This window comes from Oxyura jamaicensis, chromosome 2 (assembly GCF_011077185.1).
Source record: "Oxyura jamaicensis isolate SHBP4307 breed ruddy duck chromosome 2, BPBGC_Ojam_1.0, whole genome shotgun sequence".
NCBI classification, from domain to species: Eukaryota; Metazoa; Chordata; class Aves; order Anseriformes; family Anatidae; genus Oxyura; species Oxyura jamaicensis.
The window spans coordinates 124622582-124637746 of record NC_048894.1 but is presented as its reverse complement, the minus strand read 5'-3'; the positions used below and the strand labels follow the sequence as shown (position 1 = coordinate 124637746).

General features: G+C 36.0%; 1 long non-coding RNA gene across 1 annotated transcript; it reads right to left on the bottom strand.

The window, feature by feature from the left end:
* Positions 1 to 260: 260 nt before the first annotated feature.
* LOC118163054 lies at positions 261 to 3696 on the bottom strand. The gene is made up of 3 exons (XR_004748817.1): positions 3522 to 3696; positions 3015 to 3107; positions 261 to 1880 (listed from the first exon to the last, which is right to left on the bottom strand). It is a non-coding gene; the product is annotated as an uncharacterized LOC118163054 (long non-coding RNA).
* Positions 3697 to 15165: the final 11469 nt, after the last annotated feature.

The following is a 15165-nucleotide window of genomic DNA, read 5'->3' as shown; positions in this document are numbered from 1 at the left end:
TAAGGAAACTGATTAAATTGGCATCTAATGGCATTTTGGAATTTAATTTACAAACTCCATACTTCATTGTGAAATTCTGGAAGCTTTCACCTATTTGCGAAACACCTTTTATAGACTTTGCATCTAATGTCATACACATAAGAGATGGGTTTTGTTTTGTTTTGTTTGCTGTTGTTGTTGTTTGATTGATTGATTGATTGTTTTTTAAGTGTTTAATGTTCCTGCTTGCAGCCGATTAACACTTTAAAATGTTGTGCTTCAATTATGACCACCCAAGGGGACACAAAACCTTCCATGGTCTGAAGGTTTTGGGCTGCATTATGCAAATCCATTTCAGAAGAGGTGAGCAGACTTTAGTCTTCTTCCCATGGCCTATGTTTCACAGTTGCTGAGCCCAGAAGGGTTCTCTATCACTTTCCGACATGTGCTCTCCTCTGAATGCAGCTACCACTGGGGCTATGACTAAGGAACGTGCCACAGAGTGTTTCTTCCTCATAGACTAGACCAGACTTTCAAAACATCCTAAAACAAGGGTTTATAAAGACAACTGACGTTTTTCCCTAGGGGCATAGATAAGACAATTCAGAACTCATTGAAGCAAACTGACAGGATGTTTAGAAAGAAAAATGCATTGTGGGGAGACAATCTGTCACATACCACCACAAGCACATCATTTAAATTGTATAAGGAAGTTCTTCATCACTTTTAATGGAAAAAAAAAAAAAAAAAAAAAATGCCCACATTTTCCCCACTTTCATCTGACTCCTAGTTCAGAGAAAGATAGGATCTAGGAACCAAAACCTTATTTACAAATGGCACAATAAAACCCACATAACAATTGGTAATAGACATGCTTTTCTTGGCCATATTCCTCTACTTGGTCTAAAAAAATAGTCTTTAATAATTAAACAATGTCAAGCTAAAGAAATCTCCACATACAAAAGCTTCCCTAAAGATCCTTACTGAAAATTCCTTGCTGCTTTTGCCTTTGGCTATATTATAGCCATTGCTTGTCTTTCAGAGTTTGAATGTCCTTGGTCTGAAAAATGGTGCTGACAGGACAACTTAAATGTAACAAATGTAATACAAAGAAGTCTGACTTTGTCATGGTCATTGTCTTGTTTCCACTGTGACTTGAAATTAGAAATGAGAAGGAGGTTTATGCTGGGGTTTAGTGAGAGATTTTTCACTTAAAAACATAATTAGGATATTGAAAAGTCTAACAAAAGATGAAGATTCAAATAGCATGGAGTTGAACAGCAGTGAGCGGAGATCACTTTGGGGCAAGGCTAATGAATAGCAGTCCAAAGAAAAAGGATGGATTAGAAAGACCAATAGTTTTCGTACTAATTTCCCAAATTTCTGTATATTCTTTAGAAAGGGGATTATTATTAATTAGGGTCTTGCTGCTCCTTTTTGAACTTTTATGTCATTAACTTGGCTAAGAAATGCTGTAATTAAACATGTTATGAGAAATGTGACATTATTCAAGTTACTATTCAGGCTATGGCTGCACATGTATAACTATGCTGAAGTCCTTAAGAAAAATAAAAAACATAAAGTAATTGAATATTTATTGTAAACTTTCCACTAAATCGTTAGAACTCCAGTTTTCCCAATTAAATTCCTCTCTTGGTGGGGACAGGGAGAGAGACATCTACATAACTGACACTGCAGACCAAATGCTCTCAAGCTGAAGTTGTAAAGGTGAGAGTACAGTTGATTGATGTGGAGTAGGATCAGTGCTGCAGCAGAACAAGGCAGTAGTAGTTCATCCATATTTCTCTGTTAGCAACCCATGGTGTCAATCTGTACAAATGCCTCATGCAAAATAGATGTTCATGCCTGGAATTGGGTCTTCTTCTCTCCTTCCTGAATTTCTAAACAAAACAAATAATAAAAGAAAGGGAGCTAAATGTGTATGGAAAAGAGACAAACTCCCAAGTATGTTTTGAGTCTGGTCACCTTTGTCTTCACCCTGATATGGATCAGCTTTCTTAGGTGGTAATGGCCTTAGACAAGGAGACCTTTGCCTTCTCTCCCATACCATGACCAGGCCTGCATAGGTCCAGCACCCTAGGAGACTGTAGTAGCCTTGCTCTGGGGTCAGGATTAGTTTGGCAGTAATCTGACTCAGATCATCACTGGGGTTTGTTCAAACAGTACCTGATTCTTAACTGAAGTTATGGTCTCATTTTAATCTCTAGTTTTAGTATTCACTAAAAATCAATTGATTTATTTTAAAAGTTTCTTATTACATCGGCATAACTGAGAAAAAGATCAGATTAGAATATCAATCACTGAATATGTACTGTTGGTCTTTTTTGCTCCTGTGACCCACTCAAAGGGTGGAATAAAAGAATTCCTGAGGCTGGAATGCAGCATTTAAATCTTTACTGGTATGAAACATTTAGTTCTAGACAAGATAGTGGGTCACTTCAGAAAAAATGTAGCTATCATAAATGTTTAAATTCTGCAGTTAAAAATATCTCATAGGTAAATGTCTAAACAGAACACCTAACACTTCAGAATTAGCTGCAGATATTCAAAATCATTCAACAATCACATTTATTTAGACATCAAAATCTAGACTATAGGAGCCCAAATTCATGCACTCATGTTTTAGTATTTGTAGTTGGGAATTCAACATATTCAGAAGAGAAAAAAAAAAAAAAAAAAAAAAAAAAAAAAAACTTGAGCCAAATCAAATTCACTTAGAATTTTCTCACATATTTTTTTATTAACAGATAGATGGACAATTGGAATGAGAAACCAAAGCAGAGACTCAGAAAATGATTCAGAAACAAGTGTGAGAAATTAAGTACGAAGAGAGAGAGAAAGGATGAAGACAAAGGAAACAAGATGAAATGGGATATGGTCTGGGAGAGAAATCTTTTCTGGCCAGACCTGTGGAAACTGAAGGCATAGTGATTATAATTTTGTTTGTAGATTGTTTCTGAACCACTGCCAATATCAGATAATTTAGCAATGGTAGGAGTTTAGGAATGACTTACCTTTTTCCTCTGTGGAAGGAAAATCACTTTGCATTACATTTTGTAATGTTATAGAGCCTTTCATTGGATTCAGGTTGTAGCTGAAGCTCACACCTAACAATAGCAGAAATGAATTCTTGGGATCTGGGCACAACACAACCAAATCAAAAGAATTAGCAGAACAGTATATATATCATCAGAAGACTGAGGTTCAACACACACTCATGCAAATATAAAGATACCACTTATATAATCAGGGAACAGAAATACCTGATGTTTTGAACATACCAAGATTTGAACAGAAGGAATCAAGCATAATGAGTGAAACAAGGAAATGAAAAGCTTCATTATGCAAAATGAGTAGGACTGCTGGACTATTTTGACAGCCCTTTTGGAAAGAAAAGGATAACCCCTGTAAATTGAAGATTAAAACAGGAGTTGTTTATGTAGGTGTTTAATGTAGTGGTTGTTAGGTTAGCTGGATTAGCAGTCATCATGTTCCATGACAAATGGAAAAGCTGACTTTACCTGAGAGTAGGAAAAGCTTCATGCCTCAGTGTACAGATGAGATCCAATTGGGCTCTGCTGGGTGATAACTTCATTTCAGGTACTTTGTGAAAACTTGGTGGTGGTGTGCAGGTGAAAGAAATTACAGGCCTCCCAACCTCAGCCTTGAAGAGTCACAGGGATGGAAATGCCCTTTTGGGTCTTGTGGAGTTTTCAATAACAATCTCTGAGAACATGGGAAAAACATTCAGTGAGATGAGAATTAAACCCATACGTACTTCAGCCTGTATGCTTTATGGCACTGTATTTCTGCAATTGTAGGGGGGCTGCTATCCCTCATTGCAAGAAGCATATTTCTTTAGATGTCAAGCTACTTTGCTCCAGATGTTTTTGTATCATTTGCAGTTCTGATTTATTTCTCAAATAATAATGAACTTTAGATAGCAGGTGATCGTTTTAAATGCTGAAGTGATTCATTCCAGTTTCACTCATTCTCAAGTACTTCTTCCCATACCCTCTGTCTTATGTTCAAACTGAGCATGATGGTTCAGCATTGAGAAGCTGAAGTAGACAGTGCAAGCAAATAAAAGTTGAAGCTATTATTGTTTCAATCACTAAAACCATTTTGGAAAACCCCCCAGGCTGTTCTAAGCTGTCTCTTCAGTCAATGGAAATGGAGGCCAAAAAAAAAAGCTATGCTCCTGGGCTCTTCATCATTGCCATCTCCACTATCACCCCTTGCCCTCCTCACTCACACTTAACACCAGATGGAGAACTCTCTGAGATTATCACCTGCTTTGACCCTTTCTTTCAGTTCCTTCTGAATGCTGCAATATTAGAGCAGCCTGGCACAAAGTGCTTTGTGTTGATGCAGCAGCTTCACAGATGTATACAGTACCTCAATTTTCTAAAAATAACCAAGGACAGGAAATGCTGAGCTAACTTCTTCCCCCCTATATTGCACAACATTCAGTGGCATAAATGAAAATGAGAATCTTAAAGCAACATCTTTGATATAGATGCTCAGGGGAGTGGTTTAGTAATATATACTGCATTTTTAATTTGGTAAAAAGTCCTGATTTCTTAATGCCCTGATACATATCTGAAGCATTATGCACACATGTCTGAACAATTTGTTTAAGTCTATACATCATGCTGTTTCATCACTTACTTAAACTCAGTGAATTATTTCCCAGCCAGATTTTATTTTCAGATGTGCCCAACCATCCATATGAGGGGCAAAGAAAGCAAAGGAAACATGTGTCATTTCCCCACCCTATTTTCTGCAGTGGAAAAAAAAAAAAAAAAATAGTTTCATAAGTGTGAAACTTAAATATCTTTGCTCTGAAAAATATTTCCACAGTTTGTTTAACTCAAACCAAAGTTGAGATCTCAGGATGATTCCTGACTCCTAAATATGTGACCTAGAAAGCTGAGAAAAGCAAAGATCATTAACAGTAAAGTGAAGAAATATTTTTAGGCTTGCAAAAAAGTAATCAGGCAGGGATGATAGACTAGCTCCATAAAATTAGTTTTTATGGGAAGAGGACATTTCATTACAGTTATGGACAATATCAGTGTACATGGCACTCAGTAACAGCTAGCTAGGCTAAGAAATAACCATAGAGGGAAATCCTGGTGTGCGTTACAGACACTTTGCTTTACTTCATCACTTGCAAGGCTTGTGTCACCAGCTAACTATTTTTTTTTATTATTTTTATAAGTATTACTACTAAGGACTTTTCCAGTCTATATGAAACTCTGTATAAGTGGTAGGATAATGACTGGAAAACAGGCCCAGTCCTTGGTTTATGTAATACATAAAATAATTTTTTTACCATTTGGCTGTTGTTTCCAGGAAAAGAATGCTGAAAGGCTGTGATATAGCCTTTCCCAAGCATAGGGCAGTAAATAAAAATAAGGAGGCAAAAAGAAATCAAAAACAGCAACAACAACAAAAAAAAAAGCATCAAGGAAAGTCATGAAGCTGTGCAAGGATTTGAGAAGAGGTTTGAATGTTGCTCTAGAAATGTAGATTACAGCTTGTGGGAGGATCAGAAATGCTGATGGCAACTCTTTTAAATTATATTTAGGAGCATATGGTAGAGCACATATGTAGAAGAACTAACCTGAATCAAGAGGAAATTTCTTATGTCTGTATTTTGATATCAGTTGCAGAAGTTGCATCAACAGAAGATACAAATAATAAAAACTAAAAAAGGTTTTCTCCAGCACATACTGATAATACTTTTATGCCTTCATTTTACATATACTGTGTTTCCAGTTTACCTTCTTGGCAATCAAAACAGAAGGGACACTTTATAACATCTGCAGGCAATTTTTATAGACACTAGTGATTCATAAACTTTGATTTCAAAGACATTTCCTACAAGTCTTTTTGCTCCACAGGCCACATGAATTTTCCCACAAAAATCCTTGATTTTTTTCCAGAGTTTATCTCACAATTTCTGTTGTCTTGGGGATGAAGTGGTTTCGTTATAGCTCAATCACTGTGAAAACACAGCAAGCTCAAACAAATTCCCAAGCCAGAAAAGGGTCCTTTAACCATTTTTTTTCAGAGCTCCTTTTGTTGCTTTTGATGTTTGTTTGTTTTTTTTAAAAAAAAAAAAAGTTAAGAAAAGTTTAAAAAATAGAAAACAACTTTGTTTTTTTTCACATATGAAGAATAATATGATTTGAACCTTAACCACTTTGTTTCTATGATGTAACTAAAAGATACAGTAAAATAAGGTGGGAACAAGTGAGGAAAGAAAACTGTATTGGGTTCAGTTAAACTGGAACAAAGTTTTTCTAACTGTAACTGGAATAGGTAAACATGCAAGTAATAAGATGTTGATCTTGTCAATGCTACTACAAAACTATACATTAAAATTCCATTGGGGTTGTGGCCACATATTGGTAACTTAAAGCTTAAATACATTACAAAACTTTCTTAAATATTGCATGTAATTTTGTAACATCTGCTGATAAAAACATTATGGTAATGCCAAAATCATGCATCCTGACTGGAACTGCTTTGCTGAAGATGAATTGCAAGGATGAGCTTGTCTGATCTGTGCTGAATAAAATAGCATCAGGGTAATGACTTAGAAGTAAACAAATATGGAGGGAACTTCTAGAAGATACCTTTGCTGTGAGCTTGTTGCAGGATCTAGTTCATGTCAGACAAACTATATTTTATAAAGCAGCAACAGATAAAGATTGTATCCATGGTGGCAAGATGTGTAATTCCAGTAATTGTTGGCTCAAGGAAAAAATTACCGGATAATGACAGATTGTAGACCCCGAGTTTTTATTGGAGTGGTTTCAGATATTGCTGTCCTTTCAAATGGAGTGCAATAAAAACATTTGAAAACATGAGGAAAAGGAAACTGTCCTCCACACACAACAGGGATGTGGGTTTTATTTGTTGGAGCAAAGAAGGATCAGGTACAATCATACAGGTAACTTTGTGGTTACTATTTTTAAGGAGTTTTTTATGGTATTAAACAAGGTACGGAAATCATGACTATGCTTACAACCAGTTGTGAGGTCTCACTCAGTTCCAGTTATTCAAAGAAAAAGCCCAAAATGAAGACCACAACTATTGGGCTGTTAAATGATTCAGTGTATCTTAAAGATCCCACATTTTTTCACCCAGTTTTGTGACTGACATCTAGCAGATTCATCTTCATTTTTTCAAACCTGTTCTTAAAAGTATCTTTCAGCTGGTAGAAGTGGATTCAAAATACATGGGCAAGAGTATTATCAGTGTGAATGTTCTGAGTTTAGCTTGCATTATTCTCTTAATAGCTCTACATTACTGAAGAAGCTATTTTTTGATATACCTATACCATGTGGACGGTTTTGAATTTGGTGCACACTAACCATTTCCAGAGTGAACTGATGAACTTACAGATAGTTGTGATAAGGTTAAACATTTCAGTTGGAAATATTATCCAAAGAAATGTGAGCTCTTTCAGAAAGAGGTCACCTACCTCAGGTGCATGTTCAAGACAGAGAGAATATGAATGGTATAAATCCAGTTAACTTCCCTGGCATACTGAGGCTTAAAGATTTATAGGGCTACACTACTAGAACAGAAGGTCTATTTCCATGTTACCAAAACTATTACCTGGTTTGGGATAGAAGAGAAAAATATGACATTACTCACTAATTGTGTTTGGAACCTGTAGAGGTAAAAACCTTGTTCCCAAGGGGTTGATGCTGGGGCTCATCTTATTTGATAACTTTATTGATGATTTGGAATCGAGCACACCCTCAGTAAGTTTGCAGACCACACCTAGCTGGGTGGAAGTGTTGATTTGCTGGAGGGTAGGAAGACCCTGCAGAGGGACCTGGACAGGTTGAATTGATGGGAAGAGGCCACTGGGATGAGGTTCAACATGACCAAGTGCCAGTCAGGCATTGGAACAGGCTGCCCCAGGGAGGTGGTGGAGGCACCATCCCTGAGGGTGTTTAAGGAAAGGGTAGATGTGGTACTTTAGGACATGGTTAGTGGGCTATTTTTCTGGTAGGTGGTTGGTTGGACTAGATGATCTTAGAGGCCTTTCCCGACCATAATATTCCTGTGATTCTATGAAAAATGTTCTCCATTTTTGCATCTCAATGTAACTCAATGCAACTCAATGCATCTCAGGTGTCTTTAGAGTCACTTGAGATGCACTGAAATTCTGTGCATATTGAAAGCAGAGGTAAAGAGACGTTGGAACTGAGAATACTGAAGTGTGGGATAATGAATAATAGTGGAAGTCCTTCCTTGACACAAAAAATATTGAGCTACCTAAAATAGTAGTCCTTCAAAGTTAGCTGTTGAATTATTTTTTAATTTACCTTCATCAGGCAAAATTCTAGTCAAAATACATTTTTACAACAGTTCCACATAATAAAAATTAATTGTTTGTGGCTGGGATGCTACTTCACAAGCAGATCAATAGTCTTGGGGAGGCACATACAATTTGTATAAATGATCTTGTACGAGCAACAGCTGTAAACACAGTTCCCTCATGAAATAGGGACCCGGTTACTCAAAGGGAGTTGTTCCCCTAGGTTTTCACATATTCACAGTTCCTATTTCTGCTCCTAGGACAATAGAGAAGGGTGTTACTGGAATATAGCCCAGAGCAAAGAGGTTGCTCAAACAGAAGATCTTGATGTTAAAATTGTGTGTTACTGGAATTTCAGCTGGTAGTTGCCAATATCATGGAACAGTTTATTCTTCAACATAATATTGAAATGATTTTCAGTGTGAACATCTGGAATATAAAGATGTTATGTTGCTTAAGGAAAAAATAAATAAATAAATAAATAAATAAATAAATAAATAATGAAGGGGAGGAAAAAAAAAAAAAAAAAAAAAAAAACAGGGAAAAGGATGGGAGAAAGTATAACCTTATATTGTGTGACAGGGTGGTCTCCTGAAGGAATGTTGTGGCAGGGGTAGGGGAGAATGACTGGGATATGCATAACACGGAAGATTAGTATTGTCTTGTTATACCTTATCCTTTTTTTATTGTGTCTACATTGGCTGCAGCCTTTCTGTTCCCCAACCACTGTATGGTCTATGTAAGAAAGAGCAAAACGGGTTGTGTGGGTTAGTCTCAGAAACAAAGGCAATTGGTTAAAAATCCTTTGAAGCTGAGCTGAAGAAGATAGAGATGTTGCCAAATTCCTGTATTTTTAAGTCCCTGAGACCACGGACTGTTACTTTGCAACAGAGAAACCTATGTGTTGGAAGGATATCTTTTTCCTTCTTTGATACAAGACTTTCTTAGCTGTAGTAGAATAGCATTTTAACTCGTGCTCTACTTAGCCTTGTGACATACCACATACACCTGGAACCTAAAAAGGATTAAGATCATGCTATTGTTGTAAGTCTTGGACATCTCAGGTTTGTGATATAGGGGAACAATTCTGATACACAGAACTAGTAGAGGAAATACAGTATATTTTTTTTAGATAACCTGTCTTGTTTGGGGCATTATATTTTGGGCATTATTTGTGAGAGAGAAGTTGTCTAATTCTTCATTTAAGCATCATAATTAGCTTTTCTAACACCACAGAATGGCTGGCATACAAGATTGTTACATGGCTCTCATTTGTTTTAGCATCTTAAAAATGCAAGTTCTGTGTGGTCAAAAGCGAGTGGTTTACAACACAGTTTCTCTTTGTAAATTGAATATTTACTTGGAGACTGGGAAGATACAGATGAAAAGCTTTGAGAGAAAAAAATTTTACTTGGAAGGTCTGAGAAAAAGGAAATGTCTTCCTGAAGAAATGTTTTTATAGAGAGGATTTCTCCTAGTAGAACCATATGGTTTATGACAAGTTGTGCCACATCTTTCAATATAAAATGGATCTATGTCAATTCTGTAAATTAGTATGTGACCCTAGAAAATATCTTACTTTCTCTGCAGAATGGTGCACTCTTCTCCACTGGACAATGGCAGACCCTAAGGAACAGCTGAACATGGACAGGAAAACCAAGCAACACATTTCAGGTCTTTTCCCATTTGAGTCTGGGTGAAGAAATGCCCAGCAGAATCACAGAGGAAGAATAGATTAGCTGTACAATGCTTTCATTTTTGTGTAAGATTTTATAATCATTACCTTGAAGCAGGCTTGCTTTCAAGTTCCCAAGAAGAGCTCAGGGGACAGTGTGATATTTAAGCCTAGACATCTTTTCTCATCTGTGTTTCCTGTCACAATGCCAGTGTCTGTGTGTGCAAAGTTCTGGCAGCCTGAAATACTTTGATTTTTTTCTTTCCCAGGCTTCAAAAGACAAGGTAAACAATGGGCTTGTGACTCCAGGGCAAGCACTGGTAGCAAAGAGTTTACAAGGTAGCTCATCTTCTTTACGTTTCTGGCATCACTTTAAATATTTTGCTGTGTAGATGTGATGTGTGTGAGAGGAAAAAAAAAAAAAAAAAAAAAAAGCTTATTTAATGCCTAGAGGTGATTTCTGGTCAAAGATTTCTGCATCAAAGGTTTTAAATGCGTATTTAAATCCAAAAAGTGATGATATTTTAAATGATCCTTGAAAGACATTTGCATTTCTTTGACAATTAAAACAAATGTAAGTTTAAAAATAATATAAATAAAATAAAATAAATAAATAAATAAAAAGTGTCAGATAAGATGTTCAGCTTAATAGTTTTTTAGATATTTATTTTAAATGCTTTAGATTCACTAGCATGGCATGGCATCCATGGGATAAGATCAATATGCATACACTATGTCTATACTCTGTGTCATAATACAGTTATAATATATTCAGGCAAGTATTGTGTACTGATCTATGCTGAAATATAACCACAATACTTTTTAAAAACAATAACTGTGTTATTTCTGGAGCTGTTCCTCTGAGAAAAACATCACCTCACAAAGACCAAAGGTGATCACGACTGTCCTGTGTAACCGTTCCTGAAAGTCTGTGCTCAGCTTTGCAGATGTTATTGCCAGAAGAATAAGGACAAATTGGAGAGAGTTCAGAAAAGTCTAGTAAAAATAATATTGGAGCTGGTGTGACCTACCCATGAGAAAAGATTTTAAAAATCTGTACTATTTAGCCTGAATGATGACCAATTTTAAAGTCTGCAATTGTTCATTGACACTTACTATGTGTAGCACAATAATCTGGGAATGGACATGTAACATTTAAAATTTCTAAATTGAAAAAGGAATAAACATTAAGAAGACTGCAATTTAGGGCAAAGTGAAAAACACCTCTCAGAAAATTACACAGAAGCTGAAACAGGAAATACTCTAACAAAATGTCAGGGAGACGTTCTCAATAGGCAAGTGCATACACGATGCTTTATTCAATCAGAGCTCAACACTTAATTCATTGAAAATTGGCAAGAGCAGTCTGTTCTGCTTAAGTTAGTCCATTGCGCTTGTAGTAGTAGTCTACCAAATTATTAGAAGTGCTGTAAGCAGCAGTGTTGCTATGTACAACATGTTGTCTTTCTTTTCATTTTTGTTACACTGAGGGTGAAAATGAATTTATGTAAACATAAGCATCATATAAATCCAATGCACCCTAGCAAAATAGACTGGATGACCATATAGCAATTTGAACTGTCTGTTTTACATCTCTGTCTCGGCTTAGGAAATGGCATCTGGTTTGTAATAAAACTCTGCAGAATATAGACCATGTGGCAAAAAGTCTTTTGGAGATGGGACATCAGTCATAACAAATAATTGGTGGATTCAACAAAGCATCAGATCAAAATAGTGGAAAAACCTCTACTAATAGAAATATTCCACTTTCTCTTCCCCTTCTCCTCTCTCTTTCCTTTTTTGTCTCAGTGCAGTTTTCACAAAAATATACTACCCCTCTAGAATATGTTCTTAAATTTAGAATTTAGGTCAAAGAGAAATAAATACTGATGGTTTCAGTATGTCATATCTGGATACCAATAAACTCTCAGTCTAATTCCACTGGGAATATTCCAGCTCATTAGATGGTTGATGTCATGTGTTATGATGCCCAGTTCTCCATTGGTCTGAAATACATTATGAATTTCATCTGTCCTTTCCCTCATGTTCTTAGAAAGAGAGTATCTATGTCTATGTCTATGTCTATGTCTATAAAGACAGACATGATCTAGATATTTATTTCAAAGAGTGAAATTTGGTTGCATTTTCCTATATTTTCACATTCTGTTTATATAATTTTTTAAGGTGGAAGATGGTGCCCAGAAAATCATCAGTGGCATCAAATGTCTAACATTTATCTGCTGGATTAAGCTGTTCTTTGCTCTAGGTTACGAACTTCTCTAATCCCCTGGATTTATACAGCCAGGGAACTCTTGTATTTTACTTGAGATGACTGCATAATACATTCCATTACAATCATATTTCCATGCTCACTTTCTTTGGTGCCAAGCAAAGAAAAATGCTGGCATTCATCTTACTGGTGTTTTAATTTGTTTTCTTGAGTACTTCTATAGAACCTCCACCTCACAGCAGATATTTGGTCAAGACAGTAGTAAAGTGAAGCTAATGCCAAGGTCCCCAGTTCTACCATTAACTCTATATTCGCAAATGTGTTTGTAAATTGTTTTTTCTGTGTAGCAGAAAAATTAAGTCACACATCTAAATGAAGTTAAATTGCATAGGACCAAAAATATCAGCTTTGAAAAGCCATGGGGAATTTGACCGGGAGAAAAGGAAATGAAGCTGTTCCCAGAAATCTGCTGCTGCATCTAATTTGTTACACAAGGCTTGGGGATGCAGTAGTTAAAAGCCTTCCTAATTTAGATAATCGGATAGCAGGACCAAAAGGTTTGTGTGCTGTGGCTTTTCTTTGCATACAGCCCACTGAAGAAAGTGGATCACTTTTGATCAAAATCTCATGCTCACAAAATTTCACGTATCAGTTTTAAGTGCAAAATGAGTCTCCTGAGATTCTGAGTTTTGAAATATTTGCGGACATGTATAGGAACTTTCACAGAGCTTTATCTTAGTACAGTAATATTCCCATGGTTTCTACTGAATACTCTGTAACTGTATAAAATCCTGAAGCTGTTGAGAAGGATACAGATCAGCCTGCTGTTGTAACAGGGAGAGTTCAGACTACATCTGTTCTAAAATAAATAAATAAATAAATAAATAAATAAATAAATAAATAAATGTAGTGTATTTTCCCCAGCTAAATATAGCACAGTGAGTCTCTTAGTCATTAACTTGAGGTTTTTTCAGCCTTTTTGGTGACACTTTCCTTAAAAAACTTTTTAATATCTCTTAGGTAACCATTTCTCAGGCTTTTTTTTTCTATCTTACACTATTACTGAAAAAGAAAGAGTTTCATCAACAACTAAAGCCCCTTCTGGTTTTCTCTACTTGAGATTTATGCATCAAAGAGCACTCTGCTCCAGGGGTAAAGGTCACTTTCACAGATACATTTCCCCATATATCTCTGACTGTTTCTACTCTTCCAGAAAGCAGCGGGTTCCCTCATCCCAGCTCCATTTTCATGACTATGTCTAAAAAAAGTAAATTGCAGTAGTTTGGAAGAGAAATTTACTCCACTTGGTTCTTTTGAGAATTTTTTATAGATGGATGACACTATTGTGTGGGATTTTTTTTCATCTTTTGCTACTTGTTTGAAATGCATTGTGTTACTCTAATGGCTGTTGTCATGTTCGGGAGCTTGGCATTGTAGACACTGAATGAACCTTGATGCTGTCTTTGCATCTGGGGCTTTACCTTCCCTAGAGACCAAGCCAAGGAGGAAAGAGAAGAGTTTGAATTGTCGGGGAGCAGCTGACTAACTTCCATCATGTCAGTGTGAGCAGAAGCGCTGGGAGACAAAATGGGAATGTTCTTGTAGAAACTGGGATAAGAGCTAAAGAGAAAGAAGCAGGAAAGAAGGCAGGAAGGGACTGAGTAGAGCTGAGTGAGGCAAGCAGAAGACTGATGAGGAGTCTGGAAAGAAACTACTGCTGCTGCTGCCAAGTAGTAAACTCTGCTGCCAAGTAACTCTTGATAAACTTATCAAGAGTTGACGTAGTTTAAACTGAAACATTAATTATCTGTATTCAAAACTTCTACTATGTCCATTTTCACAGCCAAAACTTACTGACGCAAGGACTTAGAGAAATCAGGCACTAAGGTTTACAGAGACTGAATTAGTTGAACCTTTGTGTGTATAGGGATCCTATGAATCCTTCATTGGAATAAGTCAAATCAGTGTGGAAAAAAAAAAAAAAAAAAAAAAAAAAAAAAAAGGCCTCTCTTATTGAAATTACCCACAGTCACATAACTGCTCTCTGAAAATCAGATGATAAAAAACACCCTCTTATTCTTTCATTGTTCAATAAGCCTGATATTTACCTATAGTTCTAAGAGGTAATTCCTTGGAATGGCCTACTTGCTGCAATACAGAAGGCTTTTTAACTTGTCAGATTCACTAGTTATACATTTGTAAGCCCTGTCTCCAAAAGTTACCACCTGTTCCACTGGACCCCAGAAGATCTTGACAAGAATTCCATGTATTTAATTATAATTTTTAAAAAGTCCAATTGTTTATTAGTAAGATACTTGCTCTATGGTTAGTCACATAAATCCCAGTCAACAAAAGCAAATAGCAATCAGCTAGCATTATGATAATATTTTCTATGTGCATATTAATTTGACAGCCCACGGATATATGTATATGATATATTTCACCTCTATTTTAAAGACATGGTTTCATTTTCCCCTTCTTCTATTGACAGACTTGTCACTGATTCTGATATTCATAAAAGCAATGATGATGATGTCTTTAACTGAACAACCCACAGTGGAGTTCATTTGTTCTAGTAGATGTTTCTTTTTTGCTTTTTTCTACTTATTTTGTTTCCCCTTCCCCAGAGCAAGTGTATTTAGGGATTTAAGGATTATTTCTACTGACCAGATGTCACAGCATTTTGTTGGGCAGCAAAATTTCCTACTATTCTTCTTCCTACATATATTCACATTTGTTTTACTTTCCTGAAATTAAAAAATAAATAAATAAAATATTCTAACTGATCTCACATTTTGTTTATTTAATATTCCTCTGTTTTACAAGGGAGAGAAATAACTTATTGATATTCTCTAAGAGCTCATAACTGTCTTTGCTACCATACCATATAATATGCTAGTTGTTACACAATAA